Raw genomic sequence first — 23,856 nt, forward strand, 5'->3', positions numbered from 1 at the left:
CTAAAGCAGTGTCTCTCTCACTCACTTTGCTGTATATAGGTTTTCTGATGTGAGAGGAAAGAAGGTGGTTGTACGGCTACCCTGAAGTCTATCTCAGAGCTTCTTCAATTTGAGAAATCATCAGAATCACCTGAATTTCTTCTTGAAAACATATTCCTGGGCCTCACCCCCAGAGATGCTTATGCAGTAGGTCTGTGTGGGGCACTCAGTTCTACATTTCTAACAAGCTCCTAGGTGATGCCCATGCTGGATGCGCCACTCACAAGACAGTTCACAGTGGGTGAGTGAGAAGCACCATGTGAAAAGATCCTAGAGATCTGCCTGCACTACCTCTGGTCCCCTCTGATCTCTAGATGTTCACTGTCCAAGTGCTCTATCTTGCAAACTCTTTAACTCAGTGTCTGGGACAGGTAATGCTCAATTTTGAAACGTAAGAAAACAGTTTGGCAGTTCCTCAAAAGGTTAAACATAAAATTACCATAGGACTCAGCAATTCTACTCCTAGGTGTATATCCAAAAGAATTGAGGGCTTCCCTGGTGGCGCAGTGGTTGAGAGTCCGCCTGCCGATGCAGGGGACGCGGGTTCGTGCCCCGGTCCGGGAGGATCCCACGTGCCGCGGAGCGGCTGGGCCCGTGAGCCATGGCCGCTGGGCCTGCGCGTCCGGAGTCTGTGCTCCGCAATGGGAGAGGCCACAACAGTGAGAGGCCCACGTACTGCAAAAAAAAAAAGAATTGAAAACAGGTACTTAAACAAAAACTTGTATGCACATGTTCATAGACTCCTCTTCAAGTAGCACTGACCAATCTTAATTGTGCTGAAACCCCCAACAACCAGTCATTACTGATAGTGCTTTATGTCTCTACAAGATATCTGTGTCTCTTTCTCAAAAGCAGCATATTCCCATGGGAGTATGTATCACAAGAATATCATGCGTATGTTCAGGTGAAAGAAAATTTTAGAACTACTGGTGCAGAGAACTGGGAGATTTAAAGAGTCACAGATCCCATTCACATTGCTCAGGGCACACAAGAATAATAAAATTATGCTAATTATGTCAGTTATACTCCCGCAAACCCCATGGAAGCTCAGGGGGATGTGCTTACCAGGCAGAAGCCAGGTATTCCCTCCCAGCAGCTGCCTCCATTGCAGTGTCCTCTGCAAAACTACAATTTCTTACCTCCTTACCTCTTCAAAGCTCATCTTTTATGAAGGAGCAACCTTCTTGAGATGATTCTCCATTTATTTAAGGCAACTGGGAGGCAAAAGGCTGTGTGCTAAGCTGAAGATAAAACGGGAGCTGTGTTAAGTTCATGTTAATGACAACAGAGCAATTTTCTTGCAGAAAACAACTAGTTAACTTAATCATTCTAAGTAGTTATTAGCAGTAGCCTAAAAAAGATGGTTATGCTTATCACAATACATGCACAATGAAGGCATGAATAACAAGACCTTAAACAGATTTCTGGCATGTTCCTTCTGGGTGGTATTAAATGGTATTAATCATTTTAGCTGACTTCAATCCTGAGATCATAGCCATGTGATAAAATGTTAACTGCTGGAAATAGAGGTGGGCTCACCAGATTCATTGTGCCAATTTACCAACAGCAAAAGTGTATGCCACTGCTGTGAGGAAGGCCATAGAAAAGAAAGAATGAAGGGCAGATGTATGGATTAATTAATAAAATGCAGATAATAGCATCTTTCCCAATATTAAGACTCCTTCAGAAGCTGCTCTATATGTCTCTGGGAATAAAAAAAGCTAAATATATTGTTTGTTGTTTCATCTCACCCCACCCCCCAAGATAATGATCAGAGTTTAGAAATGAATAAAACTCAGGCAACTAATCCAGACCATAGTCACATAATAAAAAAGAAAAAGTAACTGCAAAAGAAGAATAAAATACTTGTTCAAAGGTTTCACAGTTCTAAGACATGTCAAGTAATTTTTTTCCTAAGTAAGAGGACAATTTTTCTTCCCTGCGGTGGTTGTGCTTTGTGAGAAGAATCAACTTGATCAACTCAAGAAAATCAACAAAGTGTATTTAGTGCCTGTGATGCAACAGGAGCTGTGCTAGAACCTGGGGAAAAAGTTTCTATAAGTCATGGTCCTACTTTCCGGCAACTCTCGTTCTTCTCCTATAAACAATAATTGTAACTTGGAGCGGTAAATGCCTTAGTAGAGGTAAGTTGTAGGAATAAAGTTGGCACAGAGGCACACGTGAGCATTCCCACCTGGAAGGTGAAGCCTAGGCAGGGTTTTGAAGGATGAGTAAGAGTTTGTCAGATGAACACAGGAGTGAAGGACATATCCAGTGGAGGGAAGGCATCTTCAAATGTACAGATGTGCAGTTGGGTCTGCCCAGGAAGCTGCATAGGTTTAGTATGACTGGCATATGTGGTTTGGAGGGAGAGTGAAAGGTTGGAGGTTGTGAAGGGCCTTTCAGATGATGCAAAAGAGCCTAGACGAGTTCCCTAAGCAGGGGAGTAAAATGTTTAGACTTAGAGCATCACAATGCCCACTGGGCAGAGACTGGATTGGAGGGACATAAGGTTGGAAGCAACAAGCCTAGTTAGGAAGTTTTGAAATAATCTGGGTAAGATTAGGCAAGGACCTGAAGTAGTGGCACTGGGAATAAAGAGGATGGGGATAGTTGAAAGAACTATTAGAAATATTCCTGAAATCTACAGGACTTAGTGACTAATGGACTCCCAGGAATAAGGAAAACAAGTCTTCCTAAGCACTCAAGTTTATCAGTGCAGTGCTGGGTAGACAATGGCCTTGTTAGAGGGGATGCAAGAGGAGCAGATCTGAGAGAAGTCCAGGTGGTGGGATCATGAGTGTGGTTTAGTATAAGCTGAGACCTGGAGCATAAATTCCCCGTGAGTGCTCAGAAGTCTCCCTTGCCTAGATGCAACAATTTGCCACAGCTAGGCGGGGCAGCTGTGTGGGATTGCCTTAGGTTAGCCCTGCATCTTTGCCATCTGGGGCTTTAGGGGTCCTGCTTTCCAAATGCCAAAAAAATGAGAATGGGCATAAGAGGCTCTAGGGCTGGGACTGGGAGGCTGTGTTTGCTCATCTCTGCTCTACCTAAATCTACATCGGCTGACCTAGAAAGCAAAGAATGGCCCTGTCTGGTACCTATCCAATTCAACAGGCCTTAAGACCCCAAGCATGTTCAATACAAAATGACCAGCAAGAGAGGTGTGTGCTTAGTGTCAGCCCAAGGTAGAGTTAAGGGTCTTGTCTCTTGGGCCGGCCTAAGGGTGTGCCTCAGAGCAACCTAAGTTGTTGGAGTTCTCCTTCCAGGCTTCCTCTCCTGCAGAGATTACTGGAACTCCCCACAGAAAGCAACCAACCCTTGGGGGAACTTATTTTAGCTATTGAAGGAGGAGACGGCAGGGCAAGGGATCCAAACAGGTGGAATTAATTTCTGTTCAATTCAGGTCTACTGGATAGAGCTGGGCAAAGAGCTCTGGCAGAGGAATTAGGACATGAGCTTTGTCTGAATTCCTGCAGCCCTTCCTGAGGCACTGGAGAGGATTCTGGAAAGAACGTAGGATCTCTGCAGGATATCTGGGGTCCAGTTTTACTTTGGCTTCTGGTTAAGAGCTGGGCTCTGGAATTAGGCTCTGGGGTTCAAATTCTAGCTCTTTAGTGTATTAGTCAAGTGAGATATTGGACAAGCTACTTAACTTCTTTAAGCCTTAGTTCCCCCCACAACTCTATAAAATGGGAATGATGAAAAGTTATTACCTAACCTCATAGGGGATTCGTTGGAAGGATCGAACAAGATAATGCTTATGAACCACCAAGTACAATGTCCAGCATATAGTAGGAAACCAATAAATGTTAGTTATATTACTGCATTAACTTAGGGCAACTGACCCCCTTAACCCAGGTGCTGGCTACTTATATATAAAACAATGACTAATACAATGGACTGTTAATGAACCTTACAGCTTGGACATGTTATGATCCCTGTACCCTAGAACCATCTTCATGGTGGCTGTGGTGGTGGTGGTGGTGGTGTAGGTAGTGTGTGTGTATGTAGATATATGTGTATTTTGAGGAAGGGTAAATTAAGATTCTTGAATGCCTGGTATATGTCTAGCATGTGCTGGGTGTTTTACATACATTAGTTTATATAATCCTTTGCTAATAAATTGAACAACTAGAGAAATAAGTAGTATCATCCCTACCTTAAAGATGAAGAAACTCAAGTTCAGAGAGGTTAACTTGCTGGCCCTAAGTCACAGAGTTAGTGCCAGGTCCAGGATAAGATTTCCAATTCTTTCCATTACTTAGAGGCTATGGGGGAATTGCTACAAACATACAAAAGTTATCATTTAAAGCAGAGTAAAAGCTACATTTTAGTACTGTGAAAATTCAAAAAGAGAAAGAGTACAAATTCAGACAGGGAAATCTGGAAAGCTAGCATGGAGAAGATGGCAGGAGGGACTTTCAATTGGCAGAAAAGATGGCTTAAGAAAGTGGCCTTTCCAGGTGGAAACAAATAGCATGGGCAAAGGCCAAGCTGTGTGAAACTATGGGGCATGTGGAGGGAGCAGCCAGCAGCCCCTTATGTGGCTGGTGGGGGGTATAGAGAAGAGGGTGAGAGAAGGCTAGAGAAGTTGGGATGCGGCTGTGGAGACCTTGAGGGCCAACCAAGGGCAGGGTGGCTTGGAGGTAGGAAGAAGGAGACAGCATTAGCAGTTGGGAAAAGCCAAGAGGCTGTCCCCCAGACAGAACTTGCAGAGGAAGGGCTGGCAGTGTGTCTGGAGTAGCTCCTACCTGGGAGAAACAGAGCCTGAGACTCACAGGTGATCACACTGAGCTGCTCCCTCTAAACTTAGAGACAGGATTCCGGCAGCTGGAGCTGAGGCTGGGTGATGAGGAAGGAGCACACTGGACAATGGACCTCTGGGCCTTTTTCTCCACAGCTGACACTAGGTAACATTCCAGTACCAGAGGCCTTTGTTCCATAAGAGTCATTTCTTTAGCCAGTCCCTCAAGTCTGAGTGACCATCCCTAGTCCCAAAGCATTTACATCCATTTGGGGGCCACATAGCTTAACAGTTAACATGTTGTCTTTGGCATCTTATTCTATCCATTAATAACTGTCTGACTTGGACACATTACTTAACATCCCTATGCCTTGGTTTCCTTATCTATAAATTGGAGGTAATGATAAGTTTCTCATGCATAAAGTTTTTGTGAGGATTAAATGAGATAATGAATGTGAACTAGCTAACACAGTCCTGGATCAACTACAGGCTCAATAATATACACAAGTGTTGTTGTCATTACTCATTGTGAATATGAGATAAACATATGGAAACTTCAGAGTAGAATGAACAGTCTAGATACAGCCAGAGAAAGGCAGAGGTGGAATGGGGTTCAGAGATCATTCAATCTCTCAACTAGGGCTCAACAAGGGAAGTTGACTTCCCAGGTTCACGCATGAGTTGGTGTCCCAGAGGCTTGGGGAAGTAAAAGGAGTGCAGACCAGAGTGATCAGGGAGGCTTTAAGCAGGCGGGGCAATCATGCTAACCCCGTGGAAGCAGAGGCTGTGCCTAAGGTCACAGAGCAGGTTTGATTCATGGCTCCACTTTTTACTAGGTGGGGGACTTCAGGCAAGTCATTCCACCTCTCTGACCTCAGTTTCCACATCTGTTAAGTGGGGACAATTCCTGCTGGTCTATCTGTTACAAGAATTGAAAGAGAGCATGGCTTTAGGGCATTCAGGACCCTGCTGGCTTGTGGAAAACTCTCAGTATATAGTAGTTCCTTTAATATTTTTTTTAATTGAAGATCAGGCAAGATAGGATGGGTGGATAAAAGTAGAAAAGTACACCAGGCAAAAGTAGCAGCTTGAACAAATGCCTAGAGATGGGAAATAGACTTGTGTTTGGAAAAATAAGAGACCTGGATTCAAGCCTAGAATCTACCATTTACCAGCTGAGTGACTTTAGGTCCTCACTTTCTCCTGTCCCAAAGTGGATTTCAAGGCTTCCTGACCTAATTCACATCAGGGCTGTTGTTTTCTTCCGTTGAGGAAATGGATGTGAAGATGTAAATTATTAAGCTATCCATATATGAGTTGGCTTTCTCCCTCCATGGACTGAGAACTGCTCAAGTCCAAGACCAGGTCTCCATCTTAGAATTGTTCCCCCTCCCCCAGCACAGCTCCAGGCAGAGTGGGTGCTACCTCTCTGTGGATGTGAAGCTCACTGTCCCCATGCACTCTTGAGAATACCTCAGACTCTGGCTGTACAAGACACTAAGAACTCCCCCTCTGGCTAACCGAATTTTATTGGAAAGAACCTTTGCTCTGGCAAATGACAAAGGTCCCAGGTGAAACCATGATATTGAGCTACACCCAGTATCATAAGAGCAACGGAGTTGGGCCTGGCTTATGTTGGATAGGTGGGAAAGAATGAAAATGTCATTTGCCCCAGAGCGATTAGGCCCAGTAGTTTCCAAGTAAAGTCCCGGTGCTCTCACATACACAAAGATATGCTCAGAATGGATGTTGAAGTCTTAATATAGACTGCCCTCATGCCTGTTCCCAAATGCTGTCAGCAAAACACTGTCTCTGTTTCCCTCCCAGAGTATATTTTGGGCGTCTGGGACAAGGGCACCATCTGGGCTCCCCTGTCATACAGTGAGAGTAATTCAGCTTTCCCTTCTTTTGTCTCCTTTTACCCACAACTGGCCCAGACCCACCCCTCAGTAGCAAAATCAAAGGATCTTTCTATAAAACAAAATCCCCTGGGAGAGAAAGGAACTAGCTGCAATCTGCAAAGATCTGAATGACAATCAGACCACACATGGATACAGCAGGAAAGACATTACAACCGAAGGTCATTTCCACTTGACTCCAGAGACTCTGCAACCTTCATGAAGACGTACAGCACAGATGTGTATCATGAGAACTTCACCATTACCTCCAGTTTGATAGGGAAACTGGTTTTCCCAGTCATAACCCTCAGTCTGTGCAGTACCAACAATCCATACCACCACCACCACCACCATCCCCGCCACACTCCAGCTGTTTGTACTGGAGAGTTTGTTTGGAAATGTATGGGAGACTTTTAGGATTTTCACCATGATTGGGGGAGGGGGATACAAGAAGCAATTAGTGGGAGGGGAAACAAACGTTCTAAAGGCACTGCAATGCATGGGACAGTCGAATACAGTAAAGACTTGTCCAGACACAACTGTCCACCTCTCCCTGATTATAAAACACTGTCTGGATAGCAGAAGGAGGGCTGGATTCTAAGACTATATTAAGTTGGCAGTAAGCCCATTCAATAACATTTATCACAGCCCCCTCCTTCTTCTACAATGAGGTCTGTCTTTGTGGCTCCCTCTCTCCTATATGGCATTTAAGTACCCAAAAAACGGTTCCCATTATCCTCTGGCATTTGACTTCATTTTAAATTGCAATAACAGGCCAGAACCAATGTGGCCTTCCCTGGATTGCTCAAATTAGTTCCTGAATTATTGCTTTTGTACTTTTCCACACAAGTATTGAGGCTTTCTTGATATTTTTTGCCATTTACTTTCTAATAATTGGATAACCTGTATCTTATTTTTTGCGATAAACTAATAATTTTCTGTATTTGCCAAAAGTTGTTTTGTACTCACTACTCATCTTTCATAATCTTCCTGAATATTTTTCCTGATTTTTCAAAACCTGTTTGAGAGTATTCCATTTCCTGTAATGTGGATTGATATGTTGTTTTCTTATGAGGTATGTTATTGAATATAAGTGATCTGATTCCAGGATTTGGAATGCATGGCTCACTGAGAAGCTGGGTAGATTCTGGAAGGGCAAGAATAGGGGAAAGTTGGCAGACAGTTGGCAGTGTGATTCCTGGTAGAGTCAGACATCACAGTGAGAAAATGTGCTATAGTGAAGAGTCTCTATAGTTACAGACTTCCCCCTATAGTCTTTGGTTGAGTGATTTGCACCAAAATTAAATCTGACCTTATCACAATTCCTACTCCTCTACACACATGCTCCCTTTCATCTTAGAATTTTGATGACTTTTCATTGTTTTAAGATAAAGGCAAAATTCTTACCAGGGTCTCCAAGACTAGATATGGTCTGGTCCCTACTTTTTACTTCTATGTCATCTTACCTTCATCCCCCCCTTAACTTCTGGGCTCCAGCCTCTACCTTTTACACATGCCACAGGGCCTATGCACATGTGCTTCCTTCTGCCTCTAAGATCTCCCCTCTTTTTATCATCTCATGCCCAGCATAGTGCCAAGTGTATAGGAGACACAAATAAGTGTTTATTGAAAGAATAAATGAATGAAGACTTGAGAGTCAATTCTCAGGTTTGGAATATTTTCTTTTCTTTGGGTTGACTTGATTTGGCCTAAATACTATCAAATGGAGAAACCAGAGGTCACAAACTGGCAGCTAGGAGGCCCAGTGACTGTTCCTGACCTGCACACATGTTCTTGGCTGCAGTCCTACCCAGCCCCCTTCTCTTACCTATGCAAACTTCCTGGCCCCTGTAGTCACTCCATTTGCAACCATAGGCTTAAACATGCTGTCTACTGAAACTTTTATTTAAATATTTGGTTTCTGAATCATGTCATTTAATTGACTTTGATGGAAACTCAGAAGGCAACAGCCTATACCTCCTACCAATGTGCATTCATTTTTTTAGAAAAATCACAAAACCCTATCCTTGAAAACTCCGTGTTTTCCAGATAAAGATCCGAGATCTAAAAGGAAGCAGGGACTCACCCAGCTACTGAGTGGCCAACTGTCCTTTAAAACAAAGTCCCCTTGATGCCTGGTTCAAGGCTCTTTCCGTTCCTCATCCCCAGAATCAATCCATCCTGGATGTTGTTTATGTATATTTAATGGCCTTGAATGTATTTCTAGTTATTAAGTATCACACTTTATGCAATTAATGTGTTCAAAATCAAGCCTAGTTTTATGAACTTCTTATCCAAATTGCTCTGAAGCTTGATTTACAAAAGGAAAGAAAACTCTCCTCTCTTTATCTAATAGATGTTGTATTTCTATTTCCATTAATAAAAACAGTTAGGAGAATACTCATCAAAAGTGACTCTTCTGAATTAACACCAACTGAATATAGCGGCTTTGGCAAGTGGTTTGTGAGGATTTAATCTTTTCTTCCTCCATGATAGATGTTTATGGCCTCTGTAGAAAGCAGAAGTGACTGAACAATATATCATAAAAGTCTTGATAGAGTTACTTGCTTAAAGAGTTGGAATCTAAGAAAAAATTGTCTCTGGTATGAGACCCTGGAGTGACAGGTTCTGCCCCTGTAATTTGTCTGATTTAACCTCTGTTTTTGCCCCCAGAGGAGTTTCACTATTCCTCAGATGACTTGTTTTCCTTTTCTTCTGAAGAAGTCATCCAAGTATCCTCTCAACCCCAACCCCAGTTACTCCAATCAGGATACCTGTAGGAATTATTTATTGGTGTCCTGAAAAGATTGAGTATTGAGTACGTCAATTTTCAGAAAAAAAAAAGGAAAATATATGTATTTAATTAGACATATGTTGCATTATAATGATCAAGCATGATGGATTTTCATACATGCATTTGTTCATGGAAGTAATTAAGTACTTAGAATATGCCAGGCATTGCTTGTAAAGCCTAATTTATCTCATTTATGCACTTCAGCTCATTTACATGCTTTGACTCATTTAATCATCTCAACAACTCTTTGAGTGGTTATATTGTAATCACATTTTTACATGTGAAGAAATTGAGGCTCAAAAAGACTAACCCAGAACTTGAACCTAAGATGTTTGACTCCAGAGCCAATAAATGATCTTCATTCATGCTCTTTGCTGGTATGTGTTTAAGGTAATGAGAGTATAGACGGGAAGTAGGCAACTGCAGAGAAAAAGGATGGGAGCAATGAAGTCTGGGTTGCAGGAAGCAGTTGAGGCAGAGCCTTAATTAAAATCAGCTAAGGTTCCAAAAGTATCTGCAGACCCCACCTTTAGATCCTGGCAGATAACAACCACTCCCTGTAGGTCTCTTCTGGGATGATCTGGACCTCATTTTAGGAGGTCCATCCTGCTCTGGCTTTCAGCAGTTTCTTTTACGAGAAGTGGAAGGGATATGGCTTCTTCAGAAAAAGGATCGTAGAAGGAAAGATAGGTTTCTAGAAACAGCTATTTCAGAATACTTCAGGGGGAAAAAAAGCATCAAAAAACACCCTAATTGAATGGTTCTTGAGAAGGTTGTGAAAAGGGTGTGAAAACTCTCTAGAAGATCCTTGGTGTGCAATTTGTTTTGTGACAACAAATTTGAAGTCCAGAAACCAATAAGAAGGAAAGTATGTCCAATCTTTGCATCGTGGAAAGAAAAAGAAGGAGAATTTGATAACTGCCTTTTTATATATCTATAAATTTATTTATTTATTTATCTATGGCTGCGTTGGGTCTTCGTTGTTGCACATGAGCTTTCTCTAGTTGTGGCGAGCGGGGACTACTCTTCGTTGCGGTGAGCAGGTTTCTCATTGTGGTGGCTTCTCGTTGCAGAGCAGGGGCTCTAGGCACTTGTGCTTCAGTAGTTGTGGCTCACGGGCTGTAGAGCACAGGCTCAGTAGTTGTGGTGCACGGGCTTAGTTGCTCCACGGCATATGGGATCTTCCCAGACCAGGGCTTGAACCCATGTCCCCTGCATTGGCAGGCAGATTCTTAACCACCGCCACCAGGGAAGTTCCTTGATAACGGCCTTTTATATGTGTCGTCCTTTGTATGTGTCACCTCATTTATTTTGCTTGTTTGATTATACTCTGCCTAATTCCTGAAAGCCTGTGTAGTAGATTACCTTGTTTCATTCTCATGACAATCCTTAGATGCATCCCCATATTACAGATGAAGTAACTAAGGCACAGAGGAGCTAAGCCACTAGCCTGAGGTTATTAGACAGAAGAGGTATCTGAGGAGGCCCAAAGCATTGTCTTTTCCAGCATCATCCTGCTCTCAAACATATCACTCTGCACTTGTGCAAACTGTGCAACTCTGTGAAAAACATCATGCTTTAAAATCCAAGTTTTGCTATCTTCTGGGGGGAAAAAACCCCCATATTTCACTCTGGCTTTATAGGCTGCTGTGATAGCTGGACCACATTTGGAGGCTTTTTAAAAATTTTTAGCCAGAATTGCATTCCATGTCTTAAAATGCAGGAAACCATCGGTCACCAGGCAGACCAGTGGTAATTGCCAAACCGAGGGTGAGAATGGGGCAGTTGGTAAATCTCAAACTGTGTTCTTCTCTGCAGACTGTGTGTACTCTTATACAGAAAGAAAAACTTGTTAATGACTTTTTATAAATAAATTCTAGCTTATAATTTTTGTTCCAACAACAGCTGCTAAAATGTGATCTCCCCTCAAATACTAAACACTTTTCCTTTCTTGTGGAAAGAAAATGTCATACACTCGAAAGCAAAGTCGACCAGGACCACTGTTTGTGTGACCTCAGAAGAGTTGCTTATCCTCTCTGTGACTTTGTTATATCCTTTGCCTATTTTAGGAAAAAGTGGGGTAACATATAGCATTTACCTCTGACTTCTGGGGTCTGACATAGGATGGGTGCTTGGGACTTGTTCACTGACTAGAATTATACTCACTTGAGTTGAATATGCCTTGAAAGGTTTAAAGGGCTATAGAAATATGAAATGGTAATCATTATCATTTAAAGGGAAGGGAGAGATTAATATGTATATTCTTTAAATATGTATTTTCTTCCTATCTCTAAGAATACTTTCTGGAAAATGTATGCTCCTAAAATTTTTTATTCATCTCTGAAACTTAAACTAGCAGGGTTAGCAAACTATAGCTTACCATCTGTTTTTGTAAATAAAGGTTTATTGGAACCCAGCCATGCCCATTCTTTTATATTTTGTCTATAGCTGCTTTCATATAAAAGCAGGATTGCATGGCTGTGATGGAGTTAATATGTTATAGTTAATATGTTAATATATAGTTAATATGATCATATTTATGACTCTTTACAGAGAAAGAATCTCTCACTACCTGAAAATTATAGTATCAGCCACTGGGGATACATTTCTCTTTAAAAGCTCTCACCTCAGAGTAGCTGCTCCATATATGTCTAAATGGGACAAGATATGTTGGAAAATGATCCAGGTCATGAATAGGTAACACCTCAAAGTGAGAATCCAGAAGAAGGGACTGTACACACCCTGTTTCTTCAGGAGCTGAAGGCTCTATTATCTATAGCTTATATAATAATTATAGTGTAACAACAACAACAGTAGCTAATTATTGAGTGCTTACTAGATTTATATACTCTGTGTCATAAAATCATCACCACAGGGCTTCCCTGGTGGTGCAGTGGTTGAGAGTCTGCCTGCCGATGCAGGGGACACGGGTTCGTGCCCCGGTCCAGGAAGATTCCACATGCTGCGGAGCAACTGGGCCCATGAGCCATGGCCGCTGAGCCTGCTGCACGTCTGTAGCCTGTGCTCCGCAACGGGAGAGGCCACAACAGTGAGAGGCCCGCGTACCACAAAAAAAAAAAAAAAAAAAATCATCACCACAGTTCTATGAAGTAGTTAGTAGTATTATCCTTGTTTTTATTTTTTATTTTTTTATTGAAGTATAGTTGCTGTACAGTATTATATATGTTACAGGTGTGCAATATAGTGTCACAATTTTTAAAGGTTATATTCCATTTATAGTTATTATAAAATATTGACTATATTCCCTGTGTTGTACAATATATCCTTGTAGCTTATTTTTTTTTTTACTTTATTTTTTTGCGGTACGCGGGCCTCTCACTGTTGTGGCCTCTCCCGTTGTGGAGCCCAGGCTCCGGACGCGCAGGCTCAGCGGCCATGGCTCACGGGCCCAGCCGCTCCGCGGCATGTGGGATCTTCCCGGACCGGGGCACGAACCCGTGTCCCCTGCATCGGCAGGCGGACTCTCAACCACTGCGCCACCAGGGAAGCCCCCTTGTAGCTTATTTTATACCTAATAGTTTGTACCACTTACTCCCCTTACCCTCCTTATGTTGCCCCTCCCCCTTTCCCTCTCTCCACTGGTAGCCACTAGTTTGTTCTCTACATCTGTGACTCTGTTTCTTTTTTGTTGTATTCATTAGTTTGTTGTACTTTTTAGACTCCTCATATAAGTGATATCATACAGTATTTGTCTTTCTCCATCTGATGAATTTCACTTAGCATAGTGCCCTCCAAGTCCATCCATGTTGATGTAAAAGGCAGAATTTCATTCGTTTTTAATGGCTGAGTAGTGTTCCGTTGTGTATATATACCATATCTTCTTTATCCATTCATCTGTTGATTGACACTTAGGTTGTTTCCATATCTTGGCCATTGTAAATAATGCTGCTATGAACATTGGGGTGCATGTATCTTTTTGAATTAGTGTCTTTGTTTTTTTTTGGATATATACCAGGGAGTGGAATTGCTGGATCATACGGTAACTCCATTTTTAGTGTTTTTGAGAAACCTCCATACTGTTTTCCACTGTGGCTGTACCATTTACATTTCCACCAACAGTGTAGGAGGGTTCCCTTTTCTTCATATCCTCGCCAACATTTGTTATTTGTGTTCTTTTTGATGATAGCCATTCTGACAGGTGTGAGGTGATATCTCATTGTGGTTTTGATTTGCATTTCCCTGGTGATTCGTGTTGTTGAGCATCTCTTCATGTGCTTGTTGGCCATCTGCATTATCCCAGTTTTTATATGAGAGGCCTGCCTTGCCCAAGGATACCCAGTAGCAAAGCTAGGCTTTGAAATCCACATAACCCAATGTGGTATTTAGTTTCTGGGCTCCCATTAGAGATATCCTTTAGGATTATGGGCTGTTCCTTTACCATCTCAGCCAAGCACTTTGCTTTCCCTGTCCCTTGGGACATCACATTTTGTTGCATTATTGCCAGCCTGCATGGCTTTCTTTACTCATTTAGCAATTATTTCAAACTTACTACTACTCATATGTGCCAGGTACTGTGCTGGGTAATGGGGACATCACAAGAACCAGTCAGATACAGTCCTTGCCTCGATGAAGCTTAAGTTCCAGTGAAAATGATGGACATTAATCAATCACACAATAAATATTTAAATAAAACTATCATGTGTGTTTCAAAGGGGAAAGGCACAGGATGCCATGAGAGTGGGTTATAGAGAACTCTCTCAAGAGATGACCCTTGAGTTGAGAACTAAAGTTGTTCATAAACAGGAGTCAGGCACAGAGGGGAGGGAAGTGTGTTCTAAACAGAGGGATGGTATGTACACAGGCTCTAGGGAAGGAGGAAGCATGGTGTGTAAGGGAGACAAAAAGAAGGTCTCTGTGGCCAGAGCACATCCAACAAGGGGACATGGATGGAAAAGTCAGGGGCCACACAAGACCTGTGCTCAGATTTGGGCCTTTGTCTTAAAAGCAATGGCAAGCCACTGAGGTGTTTGAGCAGGGGTAATCAGAGTGGTGGTGTTATCACTCCAAATGCTGTGTGTGATCCTCCATTACAAGGCTGCTCTTTCCTCAGTTCAGTAAGGGACTTCTGCTAATGCAGCAACACACTGAGACGAACTAAGGTGTATACATCATGATCTGAAAACACAGTTGGTCTCTCTGCCGTGGCCTGAGGGATGAGTGAGCCACAGCCCTGCGTGCAATGGTGAGTCAGCTCACTTCTGAGAAGTGAAGACTCGATCTGAGACCTTTACACCAGAGGCTGTGCCCAGCCTAACCAATGACAAGGATAGCTTGCTGTCAACTTGGAATCCTGCTTGCAGCAGGTCTTCTCATTTAGTAAAAATAAGTACTTGTTGATTAGCTTGAAAGCTGGGTTACTTGTCACCAAAGGCCAATGTTTGCCTGGCTCCTCACTTCAGTTATGGGGCAGAGAAGAAGCTTTGCTTTTGGTCCTAAGAGAATTCTAGGACATAAACATAATTTTCCATCACCCTTAGAATGGAATCCAGACCCCCTAGCTTGGCCTGCCAGGTTCTCCACAGTCTCGTCCTGCTTCCCTATTCGTCCTCTCATATCACTCTCCCTCACTTATTAGTTGCTCAAAAAATCCTTGTTGAACAAATGGATGTACAAATGACTGTATAATCTTGGACAAGACATAGCTCCTCTCTGATCTTAGTTTCTTCATTTTTAAAAGTGGACTAGCCTGGGTTTTTTTTAAGGTCCCATCTCTATGAGATGCAGAAATGGGAGTCGTTAAGCAAGCACTTGCCAACATATCCTCTAAGCCATGTCCCATGACAGGCACCAGGTATACCCCTGCCCTTGAGATGTTTATTCAAAAATAGATACAAACATAAAGAAAACAGGTTCAAAATCACAGGGGGCATGAATGTGAACTCTATAGTCATAGGAACTAGGCACAATCCTAACGCTACCACTTTCTTGAGCAAATAATCTCTCAGTGGCCCAGTGCCCAGTGGCCTATGACTTCAATGGAGATAATGTCACTAACTCATGGAATTTTGTGAGATTTAAGTGAGATGATGTTATTGCTGGCATTGTCTCTGGAACAAAGCAGTGCTCAACAAATGTTGGTGATGATCATCAATAAGTGATGATGACGACTAACATCAACAGGATATTCGGCACCCATACGACTATGCCAGTTGTCAGTGGCTTATATCTGTTCTGATTACCTACTAAGAATGCCATCCTAGTTGTAAGATATTTTGATCTTTCCCACTGAATGAAAGTACATGGTAGCAGAGAGGAGCTGCAGTTGATGCTCAGTGTCAGTGGTTCATGGAAGGTGTCCTGGGGAAGATGAGGCCAAAGCTGAGCTGTAATGTAAAGAAGTATAGACAAAGCCTCTTCTGTCAACTATGCCCTCCAACAGTGACCAGAGGAAGCTTTCAAAAGTGCACATCAGAAAAAACAAACAAACAAAATGATGCACAAGAGATCAATTGATTTCTTCCTTAAAACCAATGGCTACGTGCTGCACTTGGAATAAAATCAAAGCTCCTCACCATGGTTTACAGAGCCCTGTATGAGCTAGTCCCATCTTGAGCCACCTTCACCCTTCCCAACCATAGTCAGCTATTTATCCCTACCTCAGGCTCTTTGCATTGGCTGCACTCTCTGCCAACAATGTACCTCCCTCCAGTCCTCCCATGCCTGGCTCCTCTTCATCAGCAGAAATCAGCTCCAATATCACCTCTGTAGAGAGATCTTCACTAGCTACACTACCTGACATTGTCCCCACCCCTGCAGGCCACCCCCCAATATTTCCACTACTGTCATTCATTTTGCAAGCCAAAACCTTGTTTTGTTTCCTTCAAAGCTCTTACCACCATCTGAAATTATCTCTAGGAGGACAAGCATTTTATCAGTCTCACTCCCACTGGCCTCAACACATGGTTGACCCTCAAAGATATTTTGAATGAACAAATTCCAGCTCCTTATAAAAGACTGAGGTGAGACAGCATGTTCTGGGATGAGAACACAAGATTAAAGCTAGTGTCACACAATGAAGAATCACATCAGATCTCAGAGAACTTAGAAAATGCTCTGGATCACAGAGTGTACCATGTCTGAGCATCATGAAAAGTCCAACAATATCTTATTTCTTCCTCTAAGACAGCCATTTCTCAGTCTTGCATTTCCAGAAACCTTCTCTAAAGTTCAGACACCTGTCTAAACTAATTAAAAAGTCAAGATTATAAAATAATTTCCAGTAATCCAGGCTTAGCTCTTTCACATGGTAATTCCAACTAAGCTAGCAGAAGCCCTTGGGTTGTCTCTTTAATGAATAGCTAAAAGCGGTGTTTAATTAGAATGTCATCATTAACCCCCAAAGAGTTTGTTCTTGTAAGCGGTTTCAACATTGTCCCTGCAGTTCTAGTTGCCTCACACACTTGCTCAGAAGGTCAAGCATTCACTTATAAATCTCCTATGTCACGTCAGACACTTTGATTACCTTGAGTAAGCACCAAAGTTGGTGTTCAAACTACAGCTTAAGTGCTCATCCAAATTATTCAAAATTCTGACTTAGTAGGGTTTGGATTTAAAAATATTACCCATAAATGGCAAAAGGCAATCCACAGGCATCACTTTCAGAACCAACTTGCCAATCTTATACTCTCTTCCTAGCAGGATATGATTTGCACATAGCTTCTCCCCAACCCCAAATTAATAGCAGGAGAAGCAGCAGATCCCCTTCCCCCAGACCCACCCACACCTATGCACTGTGTATGTGGTTAGTGTGTATTTGATTGGGCCCACTGTGCCTGCCTGGAGAAAAACAAAATCAGCAGCTGCAGGAATTATAATTGCTACTGACAAGTACCTTGGGAGGTAGGTGAAAGGGAAGCAGTGCTTTTTCACAGTTAAGCCCTGCTGTTGATTCATGAATGTCCCTCTTGCCTTTGATGCCAAAATTGTGTTTTGACATGTGGGAACAAGAAGCCTGGCCATTGCCAAGCTGCCTCCTGGGGTCTTCTGGTGGTCCTGACTGGTCTGAGGCCTGGGGGATCACTTGGTGCCCACTCACCACACACATGCACATCCTATAAACTACAAAGTCCTATGGAACATTCTCCACCTTAAAGACCACCACCTGAAATTATATCCTCCTTACCTCTGGTCTTTCCCTGCTCCAGTTTCCCTCTTACAGCCCATAGTGATTATAGTATCTCCTGTTCAAATCCCTTCCCTGGCTCCTAGTCTAAGCCTCCTATGATCTGAACTCAGCCTATCTTCCAACATACATAATGTATGTACCCCTAAATTCAGCTGAAGTGAACCAAAGGAAGGGTGAACAACCAGACAAAATAGGCCCCTGCTAACCAGCCAGCAGTATCTGCTAAACCAGTACTTCTCAACTACTAATAACGTACATTCATTCAAATCACTGGGAATTTGTTAAAATGCAGATTGTGATTCAGGAGGTCTAGAGTAGGGCTCAAGATTCTGCATTTTTCTAACAAGTTCCCAGATCCTGAGGCTGTTGCTGGTCCCTGCACTGCACATTGAGTAGGAAAGTACTATGTCATCTTTTTAACGTGTAATTCATGTGTGGGCATGTGGGGGTATGCTGTATTCAAAATAGCTTTATTTTAAGATTATGTTAACTCTATAAAATCACCATTTTTGCAAATCAAAAAGTAAATTTCATATGGTTCACCATGATCTCAGGATCCTAGCCAACTTACCTTGGAACATAGAGGAGGTAAGACTTCAGATCAAAATCCCAAATGTGCTAACTTGAGCTTAGAGCAGAGCACAGCCTCATCCCTATACTTGCCACAACCCTGGCCCCTATGGGATCCTACCCTATGGGGCATCCAAGAGACATCTTCCTACCTTTTTCAATCTTATAAGTTGGAGAGAAGAATCACTCCACTTGATTGCCTTCCACTTCTCTGCTCTCCAAGCCTAGTTCTCAGAATATACTGAAATTTCAAGGCATGCCTTGAAGAACTGGCACATCCCCAGGTGGTTTTCTAGGTCACCTGGTGGGAAGATCTTAGCAGTTGGCAGGATGTGTTTTGATTCTCATTAAGAAGCTTACTCAACACTGAAAGGAGATGTGGCAGGTCCCCCTATAGCTCCTGGTTCTCCACCTACAGAAAGTCCTGGCTGTGTGGGTGGGAGGTAGGGAGGGAGGAGATTGATGAGCACAGACCTGTAAGCCTGCCTGGCCTGAGTCCTGCACAGGCAGAGAAGATTCACTAACCCCTGACTGCAGTTGCCTTTTTGATGACAGAGTAGCTGCTGTATAACCATCTGCCACCATTGGCAAAACACACCAGAAGTGAAGTAACAATAAACAAATAGGATATTTCAAGAGCAGCAATAATATGAGAAGCTCTACTGATTCAAGATGTTCAGGATATTATCAGACTCAAGGGACCATCCATCTGAGTGGACAGTGATGGGATACTGATGCTCACTGATTATGTTGCACTGGTTCTCCACTCCAGCTGCCCTCTAGCTGAAGAGCTTTTAACAAACATCAGTGCCTTGTTCCCACCCTAAAAGAATCAAATCAGAATTTGCGGGGCAGGCATAGGTGGATTTTAAAAGCACCCAGGTGAACTGGATGCACAGTGAAGGTTGCAATTCACTCTGTTAGAGATGTTTTATTCAAAGATCAAGGAAAAGTACCCTTTTTTGATCATTGACTTTCTCAGCTTCTAAAACTACACCTCATTTTTAAATTCAACATAAGATGTTGGGAATAATGAATACTCTTTATACTTTCAGTCATAAATCACTTTTACATGCACCATCTTTTTAGATTCTCAAATCAGCTTGTGGAAAATGCTAATACCATTATAGAAAGATAACGCTAGGCTTGCTGTGACACTGTTTCCGAGAGACAAAAAAAAATGGAAACAACCTAAAAACTAGTGAGAGGATGGTTAAATATGTTATGGGGCATTTATGTGATGGAGAATTATATGGCTATTAGAAAGATTTAGGTAGATCCATACACATTGACTTAGAAAGATAGCCACAGACTACTTTTAATTTTTAAAAAAATAATTTTTTTAAATCAAGTTCACAGTTACTTATAAGTGATTCCATTTCCATTGTTTTTTCACTTTTCATTTTTTATTTTTATTGAGATATCTTTGACATATCAAAATTGTATACATTTTAGGTGTACAACTGATATTTTGATATATGTATACATTGTGAAAAGATCACCAAAATCGAACTAAATAACATATCCATCGCAAATTCATAGATATGTGCGTGTGTGTGTGTGTGGTGTGTGTGATAAGATTTAATTTCATGCCACATCTTCTTTATCCATTCATCTGTCAATGGACACTTAGTTTGTTTCCATGTCCTGGCTATTGTATATAGAGCTGCAATGAACATTGTGGTACATGACTCTTCTTGAATTATGGTTTTCTCAGGGTATATGACCAGTAGTGGGATTGCTGGGTCATAAAGAAGATGTGGCACATATATACAATGGGATATTAATCAGCCATAAAAAGAAACTAAACTGAGTTATTTGTAGTGAGGTGGATAGACTTAGAGTCTGTCATACAGAGTGAAGTAAGTCAGAAAGAGAAAAACAAATACCGTATGCTAACACACACACACACACACACACACACACACACATATATATAAAATCTAAAAAAAAAAAGTGGTTATGAAGAACCTAGGGGCAGGACAGGAATAAAGACACAGATGTAGAGAATGGTCTTGAGGATACGGGGAGGGGGATGGGTAAGCTGGGACAAAGTGAGAGAGTGGCATGGACTTATATATACTACCAAATGTAAAATAATAGCTAGTGGGAAGTAGCCGCATAGCACAGGGAGATGAGATCGGTGCTTTGTGACCACCTATAGGGGTAGGATGGGGAGGGTGGGAGGGAGACGCAGGAGGGAGGAGATGTGGGGATGTATGTGTGTGTATAACTGAGTCACTTTGTTGTAGAGCAGAAACTAGCACACCATTGTAGAGCAATTATACTCCAATAAAAATGTTAAAAAAAGATTTAATTTAGAATCTATACTTTTAGCAAATTTCAAGTGTGTGATACAATATTGTTAACTATCACCACCATGCTGTACATTAGAGCTCCAGAATTCATTCACCTTCATAAGTGAAACTTTGTACCCTTTGACGAACATCTCATTTCCCTCTCTGCTCAACCCCTGAAAACCACCATTCTATTCTCTCCTTCTATGAGTTGACTGTTTTAGATTCTACCTATAAATGAGCTCATACAGTATTTGACTTTCTGTGTCTGGCATATTTCACTTAACATAAGGTCCTTCTGGCTCATCTGGTTCATCTATGTTGTCACAAATGACAGGATTTCAGTTATTTTTATCGCTGAATAATATTCCAGTGTGTGGGGAGAGGTATGTATCACATTTTCCTTATCCATTCATCCCTCAGTGGACACTCAGGTTGTTTCCATATCTTAGCTACTGTGAACAATGCTACAGTGAACATGGGAGTGCAGATATCTCTTTAAGAGACGGATTTCATTTCTTTTGGACATATACACAGATGGGGTTTCTGGATCTTATGATAGTTCTATTTTTCATTTTTTGAGGAAACTCCATCCAGTTTTCCATAGTGGCTGCACCAATTTACATTCCCACCAACAGTGCACAAGTGTTCCCTTTTGTCCACAACTTCACCAACACTTGTTATCGCTTGTCTTTTTTGTAATAGCCATTCTAACAAGTGTGAGGTTATATCTCATTGTGGTTTTGATTTGCATTTCCCCAATTATTGGTGATGTTGTGCACTATTTCATGTACCTATTGGTCATTTGTATGTTTTCTTTTGAGAAATGTCAATTCAAATTATTTGCCCATTTTTTAATCAGGTTATTTGGGTTTTTTTGCTATTGAGTTGTTATGAGTTACTTGGATATTTGGAATATTAACCCTTATCAGATACATTGTTTGTGAATATTTTCTCCCATTCTGTAGGCTACCATTTTACTATTTTGATTGTTTCCTTTGCTGTGCAGAAGCTTTCTAGTTTGGTACAACCCCACTTGTCTGTTTTTGCTTTTCTTGCCTGTGCTTTTTGCTGTCATAACCAAAAAAACACTGTCAAGACCAATGTCAAGAAATTTTTTCCTATGTTTTCCTCTAGTAGTTTTATAGTTTCAGGTCTAACATATAAGTCCTTAATCCATTTTTAGTTGACTTCTGTATGTGGTATGAGATAAGGTTCCAATTTCATTATTTTTCATGGGATATCCAATTTTCCCAACATCATTTATTGAAGAGTCTGTCCTTTCCCCATTATGTGTTCTTGGAACCCTTGTCAAAAATCAGTTGGCCATAAGTGTGTGGATTTATTTCAAGGCCTTCTGTTCTGTTCCACTGGTCTATGCATATGTATTTATACTGTTTTAATTACTATAGCTTTGAAATACATTTTGGAACCAAGAAATGTAATTCCTCTAGCTTCTTTCTAACTTCGTTCTTCTTGCTCAAGATTGCTTTGACTACTCAGAGTCTTTTGTGGTTCCATATGAATTTTAGGGGTTTTTTCCTATTTATGTAAAGGATGCCTTTGGAATTTTGTTAGGGATTGGATTGAATCTGTAGATCACCTATAGTAGCATGAACGTTTTAACAATATTAATTCTTCCAACCCACAAACATGGGCCTGTCTTTCCATTTATTTTATTTAATTTCCCTCACCAGTGTTTTATAGTTTTCAGTGTGCAAGTTGTTCACTTCTTTGGTTGAGCTTATTCCTAAGTATCTTATTTTTGTTGTTGCTACTATAAATGAGATTATTTTTTTAATTTCCTTTTTGGATAGTCCATTGTTAGTGTACAGAAATGCCACCAATTTTTGTATACTGAATTTGTATCCGGCAATTTTACTGAATTAATTTATCAGTGCCAAGAGTTTTTTGTGTGGTTGAGTCTTTATTGTGTTCTACATATATAATCATTTCATCTGCAAAAAGAGGCAATTTTATTTCTTCCTTTCTGATTTGGATGTCTTTTATTTCTTCTTGTCTAATTGCTTTGCCTAGACTTTGTTGAATAGAAGTGGCAAGAGTGGGCATCCTTGCCTTGTACTGGATCTTAGAGGAGAAATTTTCAGTGTTTCTCCATTAATTATGATGTTAGCTGTGGGCTTTTCATATATGGCCTTTATTGTATTGAGGTAAGTTCCTTCTGTTTTTCTCAGATTTTTTATCATGAATGGATGGTGAATTTTGTCAAATGCTTTTTCTGAATCTATTGAAATGGTCATGTGGTTTTTATCTTTTATTACGTTAATGTGGTATATCACACTGATTGATTTGTATGTGTTGAACAATCCTTGCATCCCAGGAATAAATCCTACTTGGTCATGGTGTATAATCCTTTTAATGTGTTGTTGAGTTTGGTTTGCTATGATTTTATTAAAGATTTTTGCATCTATGTACATAAGAGATATTGGCCTTTAGTTCTCTGTTCTTGCAGTGTCTTTGTCTGGCTTTAGTATCAGGATGATGCTGGCCTCATAAAATGAGTTCGGAAGTGTTCTCTCTTCTATTTTTTGGAAGAGTTTAAGAAGGACTGGTATGGGTTCTTCCTTGAATGTTTGGTGGAATTCACCCACAAAGCCATCTGGTCCAGGGATTTTCTTTGTTGAGAGATTTTTGATTACTACTTCAATCACCTTATTTGTACTCATCTGTTCAGGTGTGTATTTCTTCTTGATTCAGTCTTGGTAGGTTGTATGTTTCTAGGAATTTATCCATTTAGTGTTTTTTTTAACTCTACATGTATATGTGTGTGTGATTAATAAGCACAAAAAAAATCTGGAATAAATACTAAACTCTTAATAATCATATTGCTTGGACTGGGATTAGAAAGAGGTGGGGAAGGGGAACTTTTGTTTTTTAATTTCTTTTAGTTTGTTACAAAATTATACTTCCATACTGTTAAAAAATAAAAGCTATTTTATTTATTTATTTTTTAAACATCTTTATTGGAGTATAATTGCTTTACAATGGTGTGTTAGTTTCTGCTTTATAACAAAGTGAATCAGTTATACATATACATATGTTCCCATATCTCTTCCATCTTGTGTCTCCCTCCCTCTGACCCTCCCTATCCCACCCCTGTAGGTGGTCACAAAACACTGAGCTGATCTCCCTGTACTATGTGGCTGCTTCCCACTAGCTATCTAGTTTACGTTTGGTAGTGTATATATGGACTTGAGGATATGGGGAGGGGGAAGGGTAAGTTGTGACAAAGTGAGAGAGTGGCATGGACATAAAAAGGTATTTTAAAGCCACAGCCTGAAATGAATGAACAAGGGCTCAACAGGCAGATTGCTGATCTTCATTCAATGAAGAGCAAGTTAAGT

The 23,856-nt window shown here is 41.1% G+C and overlaps 1 protein-coding gene across 1 annotated transcript in view; it reads left to right on the forward strand.

Annotated features, from left to right (window-relative positions):
• The window catches only part of CA10 (carbonic anhydrase 10), a gene marked incomplete at both ends in the record, with an annotated part of 646,129 nt that overhangs the window by 597,990 nt on the left and 24,283 nt on the right, over positions 1-23,856 (forward strand). The gene's annotated exons all lie outside the window — the stretch shown is intronic.

Source organism: Leucopleurus acutus (genome assembly GCF_964270905.1).
Source record: "Leucopleurus acutus genome assembly, chromosome: 19".
NCBI lineage: Eukaryota > Metazoa > Chordata > Mammalia > Artiodactyla > Delphinidae > Leucopleurus > Leucopleurus acutus.